The 12,794-nt window shown below is 50.6% G+C and overlaps 1 protein-coding gene across 1 annotated transcript in view; it reads right to left on the bottom strand.

The window, feature by feature from the left end:
- Positions 1 to 7,692, bottom strand: part of Casz1 (castor zinc finger 1) — a 146,159-nt gene extending 138,467 nt beyond the window's left edge. Inside the window, exon 1 of the mRNA XM_006975227.4 lies at positions 7,458 to 7,692. The gene's annotated coding sequence lies outside the window, so the exon portion shown is untranslated. The remainder of the gene's footprint in view (positions 1 to 7,457) is intronic.
- Between the last annotated feature and the right edge of the window lie 5,102 nt (positions 7,693 to 12,794).

Below are 12,794 nucleotides of genomic sequence, written 5' to 3'. Positions count from 1 at the left end.
GTGCTAGGGACATAACCCGGGAGGAAGCAAAGGCCCTGTGGCCCCTGGCCACACCTTCCAAACAAGCCGGCTGTTGTCCCTGCTCTTTCCCCCAGAAAACAGCCATCTTAAGGACCCCCTTTGTGTTCACTCAGACCACCCCTCCCACCTCAGACATCTTGGGGTGCCCCAACCTCAACTTCCAGGCCTTGTAAGGAACCTCCTGAAGCCTGGGCCTCTACTCTGCCAGGGTCCCTAGGCCCCCACTCCGACCCCCGCCCTTGCCTCTCAGATCCCCTCCCTTGACGCTGTCTCTTTCCTGTGTGTCCTCAAGACTCCTCTCACCTTGAGAAGTGTTAGGATTACCCAGCATTTACACTCAATGCTCTTCTGTATTCCTTAAGACTTATTAAGAATGATAATGAGTTCTGAAGGAGCTATGTGCCTCTCTCTCCTCTCTCTCCTCTCTCCCTCTCTCCTTCTACCACCCCCCCTCTTTCCCTACGTGTCTCCTCCACAGAAGACACACGGGACAAACCCAGATCGAAAGGGGGCCCCAGGGGGGTCCCCAATAACATGGACCAAGGGCACTTGAGGATTCATATCCCATAGTGCATCTCTCTCCGGCCTCTCTCTAGTTATCTTCAATTACTGTGATTTTAAAAGACAACTCCCCTTCCCCTCTCACAGGGCAGGCCACCCCTCACTCTGCTGGACTCTGGACAGGGGTGGGGGCAGCTTGCCTGCAAAAAACCTCGTTAACATGCAGCTCTTAAACGGCTGATTAATTTTTGCAGAATTTATGACAGACTTTAGCACACCCCCCCTCCAAGCCGTGGCCTCAGAACCAAAGCAACTTAACTTGGTGAACTTGATGGGGGATGATAGGGGCTGTCCTCCTCCTCCAGTGGACTCTTGCCACTGGAACCACAGGCAGCCGGGTGACAGATGGAAGGCACCCAAATGCCACTACCCAGGCAGTACACAGACCCTCTCTCTGAAGAGCGTGGCACCAGAAGGGAGATCCCAGGGCAGCCAGAGCCACACCTGACTTTTAGCTCCTGGGGGGTTTTAATGTAGATGAAGAGAGAGGCGGCAGCCAGCAGGCAGAGAAGAAACCAAGAGGAGCTCAAAGCTGGCAAGGACATCGAGACTTGCGCCCAGCAAACCACACACGCATCCCGGGCAGAGGGACCGGCCTTATCGGTCTGCCGGGCTGCCCTTCAGAGAAAGGGAAGAGCAGATCCTAATGAAATTACAGTTTTTAAAATGTCTATAAATTAAATCTATCTCCCTCTCCCTGTGTCTCTGCCCCCAGCTCCTCCAGCAGGCTTGTTTGCCTCAACCCGTTCCCTCTCTCATGCCTGTTTCTCTGATATAGACATCAAGAGGTTACGGGCTCAATTACAGCTCTACTGGAGTCTCAGCGTCAGGCTTGCCTGGCCCTTCTCTTCTCCTCTTCAGAAACCAGATGCCAAAGAAATCTCTCTTCTTTATATTTTTATTGTCAGTGCCAAAAGCCTGAAGACTCTCCCCATCGACTCCCGGCCTTTCTGCACTGGTTCAGAAGGAGGCAAATATTCTTCTCAATTGTGTCTGAGGACAACACAAGCGCCTCTCTCTCTGTCCCCCCTTTGAAGGACACACACAAACCCTTGGCTCTCTATGAAACGTTTAAAAGAGGTAAGGAAGACAGTGTAAGTGTGAGTAATGTTATTGGGGAAGGCGAAAGAGCAGCTGGTATGTAGAAAACCTAGCGTATTTCTAAAGTTAAAGGCTGACATCATAAGGATTCTCACTGGCAAGGTCCATTTAAAACAGGCAGAATGTGCAAGGTGACTGTTGAAGGCAGGGGAGAGGTGGCCTCTACATTCCTTCTGCTGTCACCCTGGGCTGGAGGGACCTTAGTCATCCATGCAATCGTACATGCTAAAAGGGCCCTCTCTTACACACACACACACACACACACACACACACACACACACACACACACACACACACACACACAGAAGTTACAATATCTAAGTTCTGATGGGCCAGAGCTGTAGATTCCTGAGGAGGAAGGAATCAGCTTTGAGCTGGAAGTCTAACAGGAAAATAGAAAAGCAAAACCTAAACTCTATCTTGTTCAACAATTAACCTGAGGAGATTCCAAAACCTACTTTTCCGGGGAAAAGCACTTATGACAAAGGCCAGAGGATGCTGAAGGTGAACAGGAGAGAGCAACTTCGTCCTTCCAATTAACCAGACCAAGAAAAAGGAGGGAGGTGGGAGCACGTTACTACCAACTCATTAATTCTTTCCTGTAAACAATTTAATTAAATTCTGCTAAATACAGGAGAAATACTCATTTTGGACTGCTGCCCCCCCCAGCCTCAAAAGCAAATTCCTTCAGTCCCCCCCACCCCGGTGCCAACACTTCCAGGCCTCCCTGTGTACGACCTCTCGGGAGGCTGCCAGCCCACGCATGGACTGCACTGCTCAGGGGTGGGAGATGCCAGTGCCTAGGTCTGAAAGCTAAGCTGACATTTCAGCCTTGAAAAGAATCCGGGCAAAATAAGCTGTTGACTTCTTAACTAAAGTATTTTCTTGTTCTAACTCATGTTCTTATGTTACTGAGCTTAAAAAAAAAAGAAAGAAAAGAAAAGAAAAAAACAAGAGAGAGAGAGAGAGTGGGAGAGAGAGAGAGAGAGAGAGAGAGAGAGAGAGAGAGAGAGAGAGAGAGAGAGAGAGAGAGATGACTTTCCTTGAATGATCTGTTTAACCTAAGCCAGAGGAAAAAAAAGAAAGTCATTAATTACTTATGTGAGCTATTGCTTCAGAAAGACAATAAACCTGCCCGGTCGCCATGGATATGACATATTTGCTCTGAAAACAACACAATAATTAGCAAAGGGGAAAGATACAAGGAGAATATGCAAACTCCTGAGTTTAAAGCCACAGCGCTCTTTTTACTCCTAAGCCTCTGCTCTGCTTGCAATCCAGATCAAATAAAAATTGAAAATATAGCAAAGAGGGAAATACCAGGATCGGCTCCCCCTCCCTCCTGTGAACTGAAAAGCAACACCACTGCACCCCTCTCCAAAATAAGACCATGGAAAAGGGGGGCAAATATTGCTTGTTTTATTTCCTATAGCAGGGGTGGAGTCTTGGTGGGTTGTTGTTGTTGTTGTTGTTGTTGTGTGTGTGTGTGTGTGTGTGTGTGTGTGTTTTAAGTGAGCTCTTATTTAGTATTGGGCCTTCTGGCCAGATATAAATTTATTTATGAAAGCCAAATGCCCTGTGTGTGGCTCACACACCAACTCCCAACACACACAAAGTAAATGGAAATGTGGGGGGGGGGGTTCTAGTTGAAAAAGCTAAACAGCCTACTCAAAGACCAGCAGCTCTGGAAAGGGACGTCCATTCCTCTTACCTCCAAGAAAATGGAACCTAGGTCTTACTTTAATATTAAAAATGCATTAAATGGTTTTACCTACAACTTAGTCCCCAAGGGTCATTACGAAATGCAATCGCTTTGTATCATATCTGTCAGCGTGATAAATATCGGAGCCAGGGTAGGTTTGTAATTTTTCAGAATGTCACCAATCAAGATTATTTTTTTTCTGCTTCACTTTCTTATTTCATTGACCCCCCCCCACCATGACCACCAAAGTCACAAATCTACAGGAAAAATAAAAATAAAAATAGGAAAAAAATCTGAACTGAGGAGAAAAAGGGGGAAAGTTGAGATACTTTTAGACACCAATCAGAGGCCACTGATAGTCTCTTAAAAAGCAAGAAAAAAAATAGAACTTAAAAATTTTGTGTGACTGCTTCCCAAAAAGAAAAAAAAAATTACGGCACTCTATTAACTTTGAGTGAAAACCCTTCCCTTCTTCCCAGAGGCGAAATTCCCAAAAACAGATGGTCAGGATCTCAAAGAAAGTAAATATACCTCAACTCCCTCAGCCCCAGAAATCTAACTTTGAACTTTCTTTTTAAATTAAGAGGAGGGGCAAGATAAACTATTAATAAGAATAAAAAATGAGTTGAGTTTTGTTTTTCTTATTCCAAAAATCATTCAAACACAAAGGAGCAGATATAAAGGGGAGGTGTCTATTTAAATGACTTTCCTATTTTTTTAAACAATAGTTTTTTTTTTTTTTTTAGATTGGCCCCTTTGATCTTGAAAGAATTTTGCTCTTCTATGATGGGGGGGAGGTGGGGAAGGGATCGGTGGTGAGATGGTCTGCTTTAAATGGTGACGCAACTTGGGGATCAAAGCCTTCTCTTTCTGTTAGCCATAATAAGCTGTACTTGCCACGAAGCGGGAGTCTCCCGGGCTCCTCTCCTTCGTCAGAAGGAAATAAAATGCTCTGATACCCAGAGCAAGACACGAAGGTGCAAAGTCTAAAAAACAAAACAACACTAAAGGGCAAGGGGGGGAAGAGGGAGGTACTGGCTCTTTAAACGTTTTAGTGCATATGGAGTTTGATTTCTGAAAGAGATCAGTTTAACATCTCCATAGAAACCAGCAACAGATTATCATCAACAGAATAAATAACTAGTCTAATAAATTAAACAGGAGGCATAAGATCGCTGGAAACCTGATTACTGAAGTTCAACAATATTCCCCATAAACCCTCGTTAACCGCCTCTGAGGTGGCTAACAAGATAGGGTGAGGGGGTGTCTTTCGAATGCGCCAGGTTCCGGGGAGACAGACGCTGGACGCTGCCGAGACGGAAGAAGTTCCCCCTTCTCTGTCCAGGAAAGAGTCTGAGCGCTCCAGTGAGAGGCAAAACATAAAAAGCCAAAGTTTGGGAAGTGGGAAAGTGGTTCCAATTGCCTGAGACAGTGCGGGGCGCGAAGACCGTCTGGGACGCTCCGCCTGGCCGCCAGCAGGGCACAAGCCAAGCGCTTTGCGCTCGGGCGCAGATCTGCTCAGCGCCCCCTCCGGGCACGTGGAGCGCAGTCAGGGCGCAGCCCCCGGGGACCAACTACCCCCCGCCCCACGCCTGGCGCAGCTGCTCCTGCTCAGCCGGGACAGCTCCCTTTAGGACGGCGAGTGTGTGTGTGTGTGTGTGTGTGTGTGTGTGTGTGTGTGTGTACATGCGCGCGCGCCGAGGGCTGGGCACGGGGTGGGGGGTGTCACCAACGTTACCAGACGATCTGTTTTCCAGTTCCCTTGTGCGTTCTCACCGCGCGCCTGTACCAGCTTGGAGACGGCCTAAATTTACCAACTTTGTCCAGAGACTACTCCAGTCTCTTACCTCATCCCACCCCACAATCTCTGTGAGCATACTAAGTGTTGGCTGGACAGCTACACATACACTGAGGACCGCCCCCCCCCCCCCGACTGGTCTGGAGAAGCGACGTACACCCCCAGTCTCCCCAAGATTCAGCCATGTTTAGGGGAGCTCCAGGCTCGAAGGAGGTGTATTATTATCCCTGCTTCACTGCTGGTCACATCTTCCATCTAGGCACCCGCACCTTCACCCGTCCCAGTGTGCCTGGAGGTCCTCGCCGCACCCAGGCCCGCTTCGCCAGCAGAGGCTGAATCCAGAGAAACTTGTAAGCAGGGAGAAGCGGTCCCTGGCCTCACTCCTCTCCTCCCCCAACTCCGGACCCCGGTCGGGGAAGACTTGGAAGAAGAATCTGTGCCCACCCCCTAGAGAAAAATCTATTATTATGATCTTAATCTACGCCCCCAAAGTGTCCCTCCCGCTGTGATTGACAGCACATACACCTGTTCCCCTCGCAGAGGAGCGTCCAAATGCTGGGGACAGACATTCGCTCAACCGCTCCTCGGCGGCCCTGAGCCTGCCCGCGCCGGGGCACCCCCGCCCGCAGCCCCAACGCGCCCCTACCCTCATTTCTCCACCCCAGGAGGCCCCCCTCCCCTCCCAGGCCCGGCTCCCCGTCTCTCCCGCTCCCGGACGCTCTGGCTTCGGAAAGAGAGAGAAAGAACAGAAAGCAAAACTTCCTGGCGGCCGACGGTCATCAGCTGCACATTCTACAAATGCCACCGAGTAAAAATAAACCGGCCGCCGCTCCGCCCGGCCGGCTCACCCCGGGCGCACGACTCAGCCCCCTGTCCCGGGAACTCCAGGACTGTGGTTCTGTCTGGCCAGGTCCCCCGATTCCCGCGCACCCCTCGAAGCCCCGCTCCCCGACACTCGTCAGTCACCACTCGACGCTCCTTTACAGTGAGGCTCGACCCAAGTGTCCCGGTGGCCCAGCCATCTCCCCTTAGCTGTCCCCTATTCCCCTATAAGCTACTCTCCTCTCTGTCCTCTACCAGGAGCGGATTTCAGCCCTGTGCCCTTGGATTCAGGGATCCTTCTCTCCAAACGCCAAGCCCCTAGGTATTCCTCAGCCCACCTAGGGTCGTAGACCCCGCCCGATCCTCTCCTACCGCTAGAGAGCCCCCCCCCCCCCCCACCGCCGGCGCCGGAGCTCACCGCTCCACCGGCAACCGGGCCTGCCTGCTCAGCGTCCCAAGTCCCTGGGCGCAACTTCTCTCTCGGCACACACAGTAGCCGCCACAACTCCCCGGAACTTTTCCCCAGACCCAGGCGAGCTCCAGCCGACCGCGGAGCGGTCTGAGCCGGTGCTCCGACTCTCAGTACCTAGCCTTGCGAGCCTGAGCCGGGGGAAACTTGGGGATGGGGGAGAGAGTGAGGAGCGCCACTTGCCGCGCTTGGAGCCGCGCACTTGAGATAAACTTCCCAGGCACAGACAGAAAAGGGGGCGCCGCTCCCCCGATCCAATAACCTTCTTGTCTTCGTTTTCCCACCCGGGGCTCCCCTTGGCACCCTGCGCCTACGTGAACACTGCCTACCTCTGCCGGCAGCACACACACCCCGGTGTCGGGGCACAAGAGCCGGCTGGAGGAGATCCCCACCCACCCCTTCCCCTGGGCAAAGTCTTGCAAAGTCACCCCAGGAACCCCTCACCCCTGCCTCCTTCTCGTCTCAAGACAGCTCACGACCCCCCTTGCAGGTGGAGGGGGGCGTGGGAGAAGGAATAATCACCCAGTATTGGCAAGCACCTGCGCCCCCCAGCCCACAGCGCGGAAGGCGCCCCCACCCTAGTTGCAAAGTCCTGTACTCGTACTTGGCACCTCCCCCTCTTCTCCCCTACCCCGCCGACCCCTCAGCTGGAGTAAGTGACCCCCCAGGAGCTGCTGCCCTCCCTCCCCCAGAGAGACTCTCCGGGCATTCCCCTGGCCACTGCGGGCGACGCACCGCCCCGCGCCGGGGTGCCAGCCCTCTGTGCCCCCTACCTCCCGTACGGCCGGAGTTGGGTGGCAGCCGCTGCTCGCAAGCTGGCTGGCTCGGTGGTTCTCTCGCTCGCCCGCTCCCTGCAGCAAGCCGCAACCCGTGGGGTAGTGGGCTGCACCGGGACAGGGGTGAAGCCGAAAAGCGCCCCGATAGACCCGCAGAGGTGGAGGGCTTGGGGGGGGCCGCGGTTGAAGGAGCGCCGAGTCTCTTACCTGCACTTGGGGCGGCTTTGGGTGACTTTCCAAGTCCGGGGAAAAATGTGTGTGTGTTTGGGATGGAGCGCCGCGGGCGCGCATGCGCGACCAAAGTTGCCGGATCCTGGATTTTTCGCTCCCAGTCTCCGCTCTCGCCCGCTGTGATTATGGAATTCTCCGCGGCCGAATGGGCGAGTGGGTAGCATGCAAAACCCGGGCCGGATCGCGGGGCCGGGCTCCGCTCCACCCTCACACCCCCAGACCTTCCCCTCTTACATTCTTCCCACCCACCGCCCAGGCTGGGCTCCGTGTGCGCGCGCGGCGGGCGAGATCCGCCTGCGAAGCAGCATCAGAGAGCACTGCTCCCTTTTGCGGTACCGGAAGGTTTCTACACCCTGTGAATGGAGTTGAGACTGGGACAGAAGAAAGGGACAGGGTGCGTTACTTTCCAGCTATTCTGAACCCTTTGACACCCCGAGTTTGATTCCCACTTTTTCAATGAAAACTGGCTCTTTTTTGCAAATCTTCCCGGTTTGATGTTTTCTTTGCACTTACTCTCTGCAACGGGGGTTTTCATTTAGTCCCTTGTGCAAGAGATAAATCCTTAAGTGAGCAAGATAGGCCGCACAGAATGACCTTACTGTGTGCGTGGGAGGAGGGCAAATCGTGTACATTAAAACAGTAATATTATGGAGTGAAAAGGTCCACGACGAAAGCAGAGTGTGTTGGGAGAGCCAATCCGTTGGCCCGGAGGAAGGTGACAGCTTCTTTCATCTCCCTTGAAGGACACCTTGCATCCTAGCACGCTGGCAGGGCCTTGAGTTAGCTGTCAACACGGACATGGGTCATAGGGTCCTAGAGCCTAGGTCCTGCCTTTCCCAGCCAGGCACCACACCCCAGCATGGATGCAACTAGTGATGGTACCCATTTTTCTGGATAAAAATAAGAGTGAGACACGAAAGAAAAGGAAGAGGACCCCAGAAGGCAAGACAAGTGGAAAACTGAGCACAGTGGTACTAAGTAGGTAAATGATTAGTTGAATAAACGAATAAAAATGCCAAGTATGACCTAGGCTTTGAGATGTGCTGTACACGGTGTGTTGTGCTAAAGGAAGATGCCACAAACTGGTGAGACATGGCTACTGGCTGCTTTTGCTCAGTCTCGTGACCCCACATCTTGCATGGCAACCACTGGGACAGACATCTGCTGTGATGTGCTCCATGCCCCGCCACAAGCTGAAAGCTCATTGGTCCAGAGGCAAATAGCCAGAGTCTGAGGATTCTATGGCTCTCTGGCCCTGAGGTGTTGGAGTCCCCAAATAAAACCTTTAGATCAGGGCCATGAGGTGTCTCACCCTCTTCAGATGCTATGCTAAGTGACAGCTGGTGTCCACTTGCTGGGAAATGAACTGGCTCAAAAAAATGCCAGCTCCTACTGCCCAAAATGTGTCCAGATTTGTCAGCCCACAAAAGTTAGATTTGGGGATTCGGACAATTCCTTATCCCAAGAATTAACAGAAATCGTTTGGAATCACACCCAGACCCTGGGCTAACCCTCTCCTCTGCTGTCCCATCCCAGGGTCTCCTCAGTCCCCAGGGGGTTCGCTCACTCAACGTCTCTGTACCTGGTGAACTCAGGAGAGTTCACATGCCCCCCAGAGATCTCAAGATCAATCCTGCCAGCCCACAGAGAGAGACACTGAGCCACTGTCGTGTGAGAGGTGACAAATAGGCCTTCTAACTTTTGGCGAGGGCCCCCGATCATTCACTCCTGCAGCAACACAGAAGCCCAAAGAAGCCATTACCAGCCAGACGACAGCCAGTCACCAACTGCGTGACCTTGAATGAGACATTTGACCTCTCAGTGCCTCAGTTGGCTCAACAATGAAATGGGGATATTAATAGTAGGTCCTGCCTGGGAGTGTTGAGAGCCTGAAGTTAATGCAGGAAAAGGGCCTGGGCCAAGATATTGATCGGTAAGTGCCAGTAACTGTCATTGCTCCTGGGGACATCCAGTACTCCTCTGTTCCTCAGCCCTTCCTGTCTTCTCTCCATCCCTTCTTGTCATCTGTCTGGTTTTTTTTTTTCTCCAGGAGTGGTCCTTTCCTCATTCATTCACTTAGTACGCATTTACTGAACCTGTCACTCACCCTGATTCCCAAGGAGGGCTGAGCTCAAGTGCTCATTTTACTCATTTTCTTGATTTCACCCCCCCAAAAAAACATTTCCTGGAGCATTCCTCACAATGAAATCCTGCCTCTTTTCCCTACAACAAAGCCTTTCAAGATATGACCCCTGCTTGCTCTGGTTTTGTCTCCCTGTGCCTTTCCTCTTGGTCACACTGACTTCCTTCATCCTAGGAAACACCAGGTTGTCTCTACCTCAGGGCCCTGGCTCCCCCTGACCTGGACAGCCCGTTTTGTGGGGTGCAGGATCTCCATGAACTCCCACTGACCATGTTCACCTGCTCCTCTACTCCTTCCTACGGTAGCTCTTGGCCTCTCTGTTACTTTATCCTGTTTGTGGATATACAATGAGTTTGCTTATGCATTGATTCCTGTTTCCTTTCTGGCTGCCCTTGCTAGAATGGAAGCGCCCCACCGACAGGAACTTGGTGACTGTTGGTGTCTTTGGTACTCATGACAGTGCTTGAGATATAATAGGCCCTCACTGATGAGTCTGTCACTGGAATCAAGGTGCCTGGAACTATCTGCTCTGGGGAAGAACGATTAGAAAGAACCAAGAAAAAATACTTGAGAGAGCAAAGAGGGTTGATCTAGTACAACCTAGGAGACACCAGGTGGATGAAGTGACCTGCCTTGGGTTTCTACACCCTGGTATTTTGCTGGAGTCCATAGTGGGCTGGGAGGAGGTGGCTCTGGAGGCCTGTGTCATAGCTCAGGAAACTGGACAGTCCCTGCCTCTGGGTGGAATGTTTGTAATCAAAAGCCTATCCCATTTCTAAATCTCTAGGGAGACGTCCCCTACACTGCCTCCACTGAACGAAGACTGTGTCTTTATCTCTGGAGCTCGGGAGCCAAACACTGGGTCTGAATAATTGATTATGAAACAAACAAATTTAAGCCAGCCTCTGTTGGTATGATTAGCAAAGCCTTGGAAGGTATGGCAGCTTAGCTTCCCTCACTGTTTTTTTTTGGTATCTAATCCTCTATAAAGATTGAAAGCAAAACCCACCCTACATCAGTAGCCAATGTTTATCAAGTGGTTACTATGTGTCAAGGGACACTTGAATTGTCTCAGCAGCCCCATACAACAACAGTAAGAAGTAGTTACAGTGATGAATACGATTCCCATTATACAGATGAGGACACCAAAGCACAAAGAACAGCTTGCCCAAAACTGAGGTAGACAGTCTGAGTCCCTAAGAACCAGCTATGTGGGCAACAAGTTAGCGAACGTCCCTCCTTGACTTAGCAAGGGTGCAACAATCTTGCCTACCTTATGTCAGTACTCAGAAGCCCGTGAGACTGAGGAGGAGACAGACTGGGAGAAGAGCCAGAGCATGTATTTCTCTCCATGTGTGTGTCATCTCTTTGTGTCTTGCTACGTCACCCTGATTGGCCTGGCATTTCTGTGCTCTGCTGGCCTTAAACTCTAAAGATCTTTTTGACTCGGCCTCCCAAGTTCTAGGATCGGGGTGTGCACCACCAGATCTCACTCCATTACATCTGGTTGCAATCTAAATAACAAACAAACAACACCCCCCCCCCCAAGTCATTCAAAAGTATTTTGAACACAGCAAGTACTCAATAAGAAAATGGCAGACCGTGTACTAGTTCCCTATCTTGCCTGGGCTATATTCTTTGTCTTGAGGTTCCCCTCAGGTATGGGTTAGTTTTGGGGGTTCATTGTGTCTCTCATGGAGCTGCTGCCCCAGTAGGTACTCAATAGATGCCTAGTGACTAAATAAACAAGTGCCAGAGACAAGCGATTATGGTGATTACTGGGCGAGTTGTAATTAAAAATAAAAAGAGCTGAGTTCATTCATTTTCTTTACGAATGTCTCTCTTGGGAGTGTCCTGGGTAGGGAAGCCGGGAGAGGGGCTTTTCCTAAACTCTGATCTCAGAGCTCATCTAGATTGTTAAACTCTGAGTCCTTCCACCCAAGTACACCTCATTCCTTTTGCAAAGTACACAATTACTTGCCTCTTACTATGTACACAGCATGTATTTGTTATAGAAAATTCAGAAAACACAAATAAACAGGGAGAAAATGTAATTTTCTTTTCTTGTATACTAGGCTGGCTTAGAATTCCTTATGTAGCTGAAAATGACCTTGAACTTGTGATCTTCTGCCTTCACCTCCCAAATACGGGGATTACAGGCGTGTGCCATGCCCTACTTAAGTGGTGTAAGGGACTGAGCACTAACCAGTGACCCACATCCCTAACCTCTTCGAAAGTCATTTTAATCCCACTGTCCATGACTAATCACCTTGAATATTCCTAGTCTCGTTTTTTTTGTTTTTTTTTTTTAAATAGGTTTCTTTTCTTGGTCTTTCCCCACAAAATCACAAGGAACACATTAGACCTTTTTTTTCTTAGCTTGCCACAGGTATGTGACATGCATTTTTTTTCCCCCACATGCTTAGATATTCTTCTACAATGTGATTTTTAATGGCTGTGGAGCAGAGTTGGATGGTAATTTACTCAAGCAATCCTTCACTACTGAAAATTTTGAACCCAGAACTTGTTCCCAATTCTTTTCATTACTGTAAATAACCCTAATGAATATCCTCGTCCATAAATAATCACATGAATTCTTTAAAGTGGATTTGCTGAGTTAAAGAGCATGCACACATTTCAAAGCTTTGAGACCCATCGCCAGACTGCCCCCTCTGGGAGGGGGTTGTCTGTCTGGCCTCCCTCAGGCAGCTCTACCAGCCCACCGCCACCTCGCTCTCTCCAACCTTCAATGTTCTCTCTCTCTTTTTAACCCCTGCTAATTTAATGGGTGAAGGAGCCTGTGATTCCAATCATGAATCCTTATTAGAACCAAGCTGGCCACATGCAGAGGCTGTTTCAAGGTTCGAGTGGCCTTGCTAAGATCCACAACCTCGGCAGAGACGGGAAGGACTTCGGGGCTGGAACTGAAAGTGAGGTCCTTGTTCTCATCTTCAGAGTCGCTGCCAGCAGCTAGGCTCTGGGCCTGTGTGCTGAGCCCGTGTGGGTAAAAGGGATGGGTGGACCTGGACAGTCTTTCAGCCTCAACTGAGTTGAGCTCCCTCATCCTCCCACAGATCCACCTGCACCTTCTAGAAACCTCTCGGCAGAAAATCCTTAGGGGTTTTTATGCCATAAATACTACCTGTTTTCCTGAGCCCCGGAGCCACTGG

This window comes from Peromyscus maniculatus, chromosome 2 (assembly GCF_049852395.1).
Source record: "Peromyscus maniculatus bairdii isolate BWxNUB_F1_BW_parent chromosome 2, HU_Pman_BW_mat_3.1, whole genome shotgun sequence".
Classification (NCBI taxonomy): domain Eukaryota; kingdom Metazoa; phylum Chordata; class Mammalia; order Rodentia; family Cricetidae; genus Peromyscus; species Peromyscus maniculatus.
This window is presented reverse-complemented; position numbering and strand designations above follow the sequence as displayed.